The 6,547-nt window shown below is 46.1% G+C and overlaps 1 long non-coding RNA gene across 1 annotated transcript; it reads left to right on the top strand.

Moving 5' to 3' along the window:
* The first annotated feature begins 5,054 nt into the window (after positions 1 to 5,054).
* Positions 5,055 to 6,151, top strand: LOC122902057. The gene is made up of 2 exons (XR_006383735.1): positions 5,055 to 5,113; positions 5,995 to 6,151. It is a non-coding gene; the product is annotated as an uncharacterized LOC122902057 (long non-coding RNA).
* The last annotated feature ends 396 nt before the right edge of the window (positions 6,152 to 6,547 follow it).

Below are 6,547 nucleotides of genomic sequence, written 5' to 3' on the forward strand. Positions count from 1 at the left end.
GCTTTATCGATGCCCCATCCTGCAAGACGGCAAGTGAAGAAATTTTGAGATGATAACCAGCAAGCTAATTACCTTCCAGGGAGAGGACAAGCAACAGAACACTCAGTATACTTCTCTACTGCCTTGTTAACAATCGCCTCTGTTAAATTCTCTCCATTAAAATAACCACTAGACTTTCTTTTTCTTTTTTTTTTTTAATTTTTTTTTTTAAAGATTTTATTTATTTATTTGTCAGAGAGAGAGGGAGAGAGAGCAAGCACAGGCAGAGGCAGAGGGAGAAGCAGGCTCCCTGCCGAGCAAGGAGCCCGATGTGGGACTCGATCCCAGGATGCTGGGATCATGACCTGAGCCGAAGGCAGCTGCTTAACCAACTGAGCCACCCAGGCGTCCCACCACTAGACTTTCTGTCTCCAGCCTGGACCCTGACCAGCAAACACAGCTATGCAAAGGATCAATAACACATCACCGTGTTTACTCTCTACGACGAAATGGGTAAAAAACAGGAAGTAAAACCATAAGAACAATACGATCAGAACCTTATCTTCTTTCTCTTAGCCACCTGTGGGTTTTTTTTTTTAACCACCTTTCTCCTTAAAAATTTTTAAAAATTATTGAGGTATATTCGACATATAACATTATATTAGTTTCAGATGTACAACATAGGGATTGGATATATCCGACTTTTCTTCTTGTGATGAGAACTTTTCTTTTGAGAGAGAGAAAGAGGAGAGAGCGCATGAGTGGGGGGATGGGCAGAGGAAGAGGGAGAATGTCAAGCAGACTCCCCACTGAGTGCAGAACCCAATGCGGAGCTCGATCTCATGACCCTGAGATCATGATCTGAGCCGAAATCGAGAGTCGGATGCTTAACCGACTGAGCCACCTGCGTGCCCTGTGTTGAGAACTTTTAAGATCTACATCCTTGGCAACTTTCAAATATACACTACAGTATTAGCTACAATCACCGTGCCAGGCAGTACAACCCCAGAACTTATCTATTTTACAACTGGTAGCTCATACTTCTGAACACCTTTACTTATTCCTCCCCCCGCCTCTGATAATCGCCAAGCAGTTTCTTGTGTCTGGGAGGACCTTATTATTTTTTTTAATGTGCAGAGAAAAAAGAATGAAAACCAATGTGAAAAAGAGCATGACCCATGGCAGTCCCTGATGGCTAGCACGCACATCCGTGGGATGGAAACCCCATAAGGTCCTACTTGGCTCAGTTCTTCCCCTGTCGTGTCTCCTGAGAGGCTGACGTGGCTGGCGTGGGACATTTCAGAATTTTTCCTACTGGGTCTGTTTTCCTCCCCTGCCTGCCCTCTTTAGAGTTTCGGTGGGGTCCTGGGCACAGTCCACCCCCCCAGGGAGCATGGGAAGGCTCCCTTTGATGTGGGCATGGTCAGGGAAGGAATCACTTGAGGAGGACAGCCTCACGGATCTCGGGTCCCATTTCTATGGCAACGAAGTGGCAAGGGCTGAATGTCTGACTTTGTTTGGGGCTGTGGTAGCCGCTAATTACAGGCAGCTCTGTGTCCCTTTGCTCTTCGCTAGAAAGGTCTCTATTTATTTGTTGGCAAGGTTTATTTACTTTTTTCTCCTCCTGGATTGTAGTCTTTCTCCCCTTCTTTCACTTCACCCTTTAGAAAAAAAATTTTTTTTGTTGTATCTGGGGGATGTTTGCTTTCCTGGTTGTTATGGAGATGAAAAGCCATATTATAGAGGAAGCTCAGGAGAGGGAAGAATGGGTAGCAGGACCCAAGGTAGCCCTTGGCCCTGCGGGACATGGCTGAGAAGCAGAAGGCGCAGATGTGGGCCCCTACGAAAGCATAGAACATGAAGGGGAGAGCAAACAAGTGAAAGCCTTCGAGAGGCCAGCATGGAGTGGAGTCCAGCAGCAGGCCCAGGAGCGGATTCATGAGAAGACCCACAAGATGGCCAGGAGCCTCTCTCTTTGCCATTGGCATGTCTTCATTGAACATTTTGACTTGCTGCCTATCCTGCTTCCTTCCTTAAGTCTGATCTATAAATTTTTCTGCTTGGAAGAGCCTACACAGCCTTTGGGGCTTTGGTGAATCCTTCTGGGGAAAACCCTTGCTGGCCTTCCTGGGGCTCACCACACCTGGGTGGTGGGGGACAGTCCTCCTGGTCTCAGGTGAGGTCTGCCTGGCCCAAGATGATCGCCACACTCGGTGGCTGGCTATGGAAATTAACGAACATGAAGTAAAACGGACCATGCATTCCTTTCTCGGTACTTTCTGCTTAGCTTTTCTGTAAACCAAGCATGGTTCCAGAAAATAAAGTCTGTGAAGCAAAAATAAATACAGGACCACTTCACCTGCTGTATTTCGAATGCTCCATACCTGCATGTGGCTGGGAGATGCTGGGCTGGGCAACTCAGATGTAGAATGTTTCCATCATCACAGAAAATTCTATTAGAGAACTAGGGTCTAGTAAATGGTATATTTTTCTGGGCTGGAGTGAAAGAAAATCATAACCTGATAGCCATTCATTGATTGATTCATTCATTCGTTTGTTCATTCATTCATGCAACAAATATTGACTCTTTGCCAGGCTTTGTTCTAGGTGTTTAGGATTCACTTGAGACAGGCAGTTCCAGTCCTCATGAAGCTTATATGATAGTATGTAATAATAAGTATTCCATACATGCAGATATTTTTCTATACGGAGAAAAATACAGGAGGTTCAGGGAGATAACAGATCTCTGGGTGCTAGGAAAATGGAGAGGGGACTATTTTTTAAAGGTCAGTTAAGGGGGTGCTCACCAAGAAGGTGACCCAAAAAGGGGGGGAATGAGCAGCAAGCATTGCAGATTTCCAGAGGTAAAGAATTCCGAGCAGAGGGAAGCATGTGCAAAGGCCCTGTGGTGGGGGCCTGCCAGACAATTTTGAGCAGACAAATGAAATGATCTCATGTGGTGTCAGAAGATCCCCTCTGGCTGCTGAGGGGAGAATAAACCAGAGGGGAGAGGAGAGAGGTGTCCCAGAGAGCTCCGTGAGGGGCTGTTGCTGCATCCCAGGTCAGCGGTGACAGTGGTCTGAACCAAGATGGTAACAGTGGGAGAGGTAAGAAGTCATCAGTTTTCAGGAGATACTTTGGAAGTAGAGCAGATAGGTTTTCCTGATGAATTCACATGGGGTTTGAGAGAAAGAGGAGTCAGGGATGATGCCAGGGTTTGAGGGTCCAGAAAGAGACTTTCCATTCCTAAAGATGGGGAAGGTGAGGGCAGTCCTAAGGTAGGGAATAATCAGGATATTGACTGTGCCCATAAAATCCCAGATGCCTATCGAATATCTGAGTGATGGTCTCAAGTGCATGGTTGACCACATGAGCGTATTCCTTCAACAGGGAACTTAGTCATCTTGGGTGGAAGGTATTGGCACTTGGTTCATCCTTATTTCCAATCTTCTTTGGTTGATCATTAAAAAAGAAACATATCTTGTTTCTGTTGGTCTTGTACCAGCTTGCAAATCTAATGTCCACACTGAACAGATATCCAGCTAACTAGTTCCTTGACTCTACTTTTTTTTTTTTTCTTTTTAGATCATTTTTTTTACAGCCAGACACTAAGGGGCACTAAGAATATGGAACACTAGCCCAGCCCTCGAGAAGCTGGCAACGAGTAGGAGTCACTAAAAGCACAGAACAAAGCACATGTGCTTTGGAGCCATCAGACCTGATTGTCCAAACTGGCTCCACGATTTCCCAGGTCCTTGGCTTGGGGCCATGCCCTTAACCTCCCTGAACGTATTTGCTCATCTGTGTAATGGGGCACCTGACACCCAGCGCAAAGGGCTGTCAGCAGGATTAAAGAAAATGTGTACAAATCCACCAGCCTAACGCCTGACACATATAAGTGCTTCTTTAATAAACCGTTGTCAGGATTATCTTGACTGTTAGGGAAACAGACACATTAATAAGAAAAATTATAATATGTGGTGGTAGGTGCTTTTTTTTTTTTTTTTAAGATTTCATTTGTTTATTTCACAGACAGGGATCACAAGCAGGCAGAGAGGCAGGCAGAGAGAGAGGGGGAAGCAGGCTCCCTGCCAGGCAGAAAGCCCAACACGGGGCTTGATCCCAGGACCCTGAGATCATGACCTGAACTGAAGGCAGAGGCTTAACCCACTGAGCCACCCAGGTGCCCTGGTGGTAGGTGGTTTTAAAAACAGGTATGAGGAAGGGGATTGCAGGATAGCAGAGGGGCTAGCATTGTGGCCCTTGGAGATCCATGGTGGCTCCAAACCCAGCCCTTCCACATATGCACTGGGATGACACTGGGCAAGCCCTTTAATTTCCCAGAACCTTGTTTTTCTGGTCTATAAGATGGGTGCAATTATCCAGCGGTGCCGACTTGCAGTTTGTTATGAATTTAAAGAGGGTGACATGTATAAAGGAATTAGCACCGTTCCTGTTTCATAGGAATTGCTCAATAAATGTCAGTTGCTACTATTTCCGTGGGAACACAGAGGGTATGCGCCTATTAGAAATTAGGGAAAGAAAAAACAAAACAAAGCCCTTTTCTGGGATAGAAACAGCCCAGGCCATTCCCCCTTTGTCCCATCTGGAGTTGACAGATGTTTTTGATGTTCCCAGGGAGGATCTTGGGGCCCTTGAAGATTTCAAACTCTCAAAGAAATATTCCAAGTTTCTGCTTTGACCGAAGCAGGAAAATGGTGGATATTTTCGGAAGCGTGTCGAAATACAAGGGGTCGTGACAAGCATATGGCCAGCCAGTATTAGTGTATTAACATTTAGCAAATGGACATTGGACCTATATTATTGTATTCGATCCTTACAACAGTCTTTGACATGTTTTCTTTTATAGATGTTATCTGTTTGCCACCCATTTTGCAAGAGAGGAAATGGAGAAGGAGAAACTGGAACCGGTTGCCTACAGCTAGTAAGGAGAACCACCAGGGGTCACAGCATGGCTTGCCTGCTGGTTGATTGCAAGACCTGCACTGTTGGTAATCTGCCTCGCCGGGATAAGCAGAATGGCCAGTACCAATGAGATGACCCAACAGCATCCCATATATTCATGCACAAGGGCGGGAAGAGCAGGGCTCACCTTGCCTGCTTAACTCTTCAGGTGCTTACTCTAACCACACAGATGAGGAGCTTTGAGCACATCATGGCAAAGGGAGATGAATCACCCCTTAGCCCTTCACCTCTGGATCCCCGGTCATGTCTGTAGGGAAGCTTTGGGCCTGTGTCAACACGAAGTAGGTCGGGCTGCAAGCCAAGCCTGCATCTCACATGGGGAGTGACTGCACCATTAGTGAAAGCTGTGGGCAACTCACAGCTCAGGGAAACTTGGCCTACAAACTGGTTATACCACCCTGGTTACGGCACGAACAAAGCACTCACTGCCTAGACCACTCATGAAAGTTCTAGAGTGGACATGTGGGAAGACATCAAGGCTCCTGTGGGCTTAGGAAGAGAAAGGCTAGTTCGTTTCAATATTCCCTGATTAAAATACATTCACCCCTTGTATCTTAGTGTTCTACATCCATCATTTTATTTCACCTTCCGATCACCTCTGCGAGGTAAGTACAATTACTGTCTCCATGTTACAGACACAGAAACAGACAGAGAGCGAATCACTTTCACAAGGTTATGTGGAAAGTAGCAGGAGGAACATGCCGGTGATGCCTGGTTCCAGGTCTCGAGTCCTTAACCATTAGGTAATACTCCTTTCCAACAGAAGATTGCTTGCTGTTAGTATTTTACTAATCCAGTCTTGACTGGGTGTCCCGTGAGTGGTTCACATCCCCCTGGGAACCCAGGAAAGACCACAAGCTTATCCTATTCACACCATGGAGAGGAGTGGCTGATCTCGGGCCATTGGGATCTGTGCAAATCCGTATACTTTGTACATCAAGACGTATCCAAATCCTGCCCATTTTGACTCACTTGCTCACTCTCTCTCTCTCTTTCTCTCTGACTCTCATTCTCTCTCACCCTCTCTAGCTCGTTTACTCCCTGGGAGCCTCTTACCGGCTTATGTGGAGTGAACACCATCCAGAAAAAAAAAATTTAGCTAAGAAAAACAGGAATCAAGACATCAAGACAGGTTGCCGACAGGACCTTTGATCCGGCCAGAAATAAATACAAGCGAAGCTGTCAAGAGCCCTCTTGCCTGATTTCCATCTAAAGCAACAGAAATGGGCCTCAGTCACCAAGTCCCGTGCTGGCCACCGGGACTGGTGAGGATGGGGCTGTGATCCCCATTTTGCAATGGGAAGCCAGTGTCCTGAGAGCAGGCTGGGGAGAAAACCTCTGTTGCTCATTTTGGCATTATTCACAAGGGCCAAAATCAATGTGTATCTGTCAAGGGATGATGGATAAAGAGAGTATGGTGTTCAGCCTCAAGAAAGAAGGAGATCCTGCCATTTGTGACTTCATGGATGAACCTGGAGGACATTAAGCTGAAGGAAATAAGCCAGAGACAAAAAGAAAATACTACATGATCTCACGTCTAAGTGGGATCTAAGAAAGTTAAATACACAGAAGCAAATGGAGG

This window comes from Neovison vison, chromosome 3 (assembly GCF_020171115.1).
Source record: "Neovison vison isolate M4711 chromosome 3, ASM_NN_V1, whole genome shotgun sequence".
Taxonomy (NCBI): Eukaryota; Metazoa; Chordata; class Mammalia; order Carnivora; family Mustelidae; genus Neogale; species Neogale vison.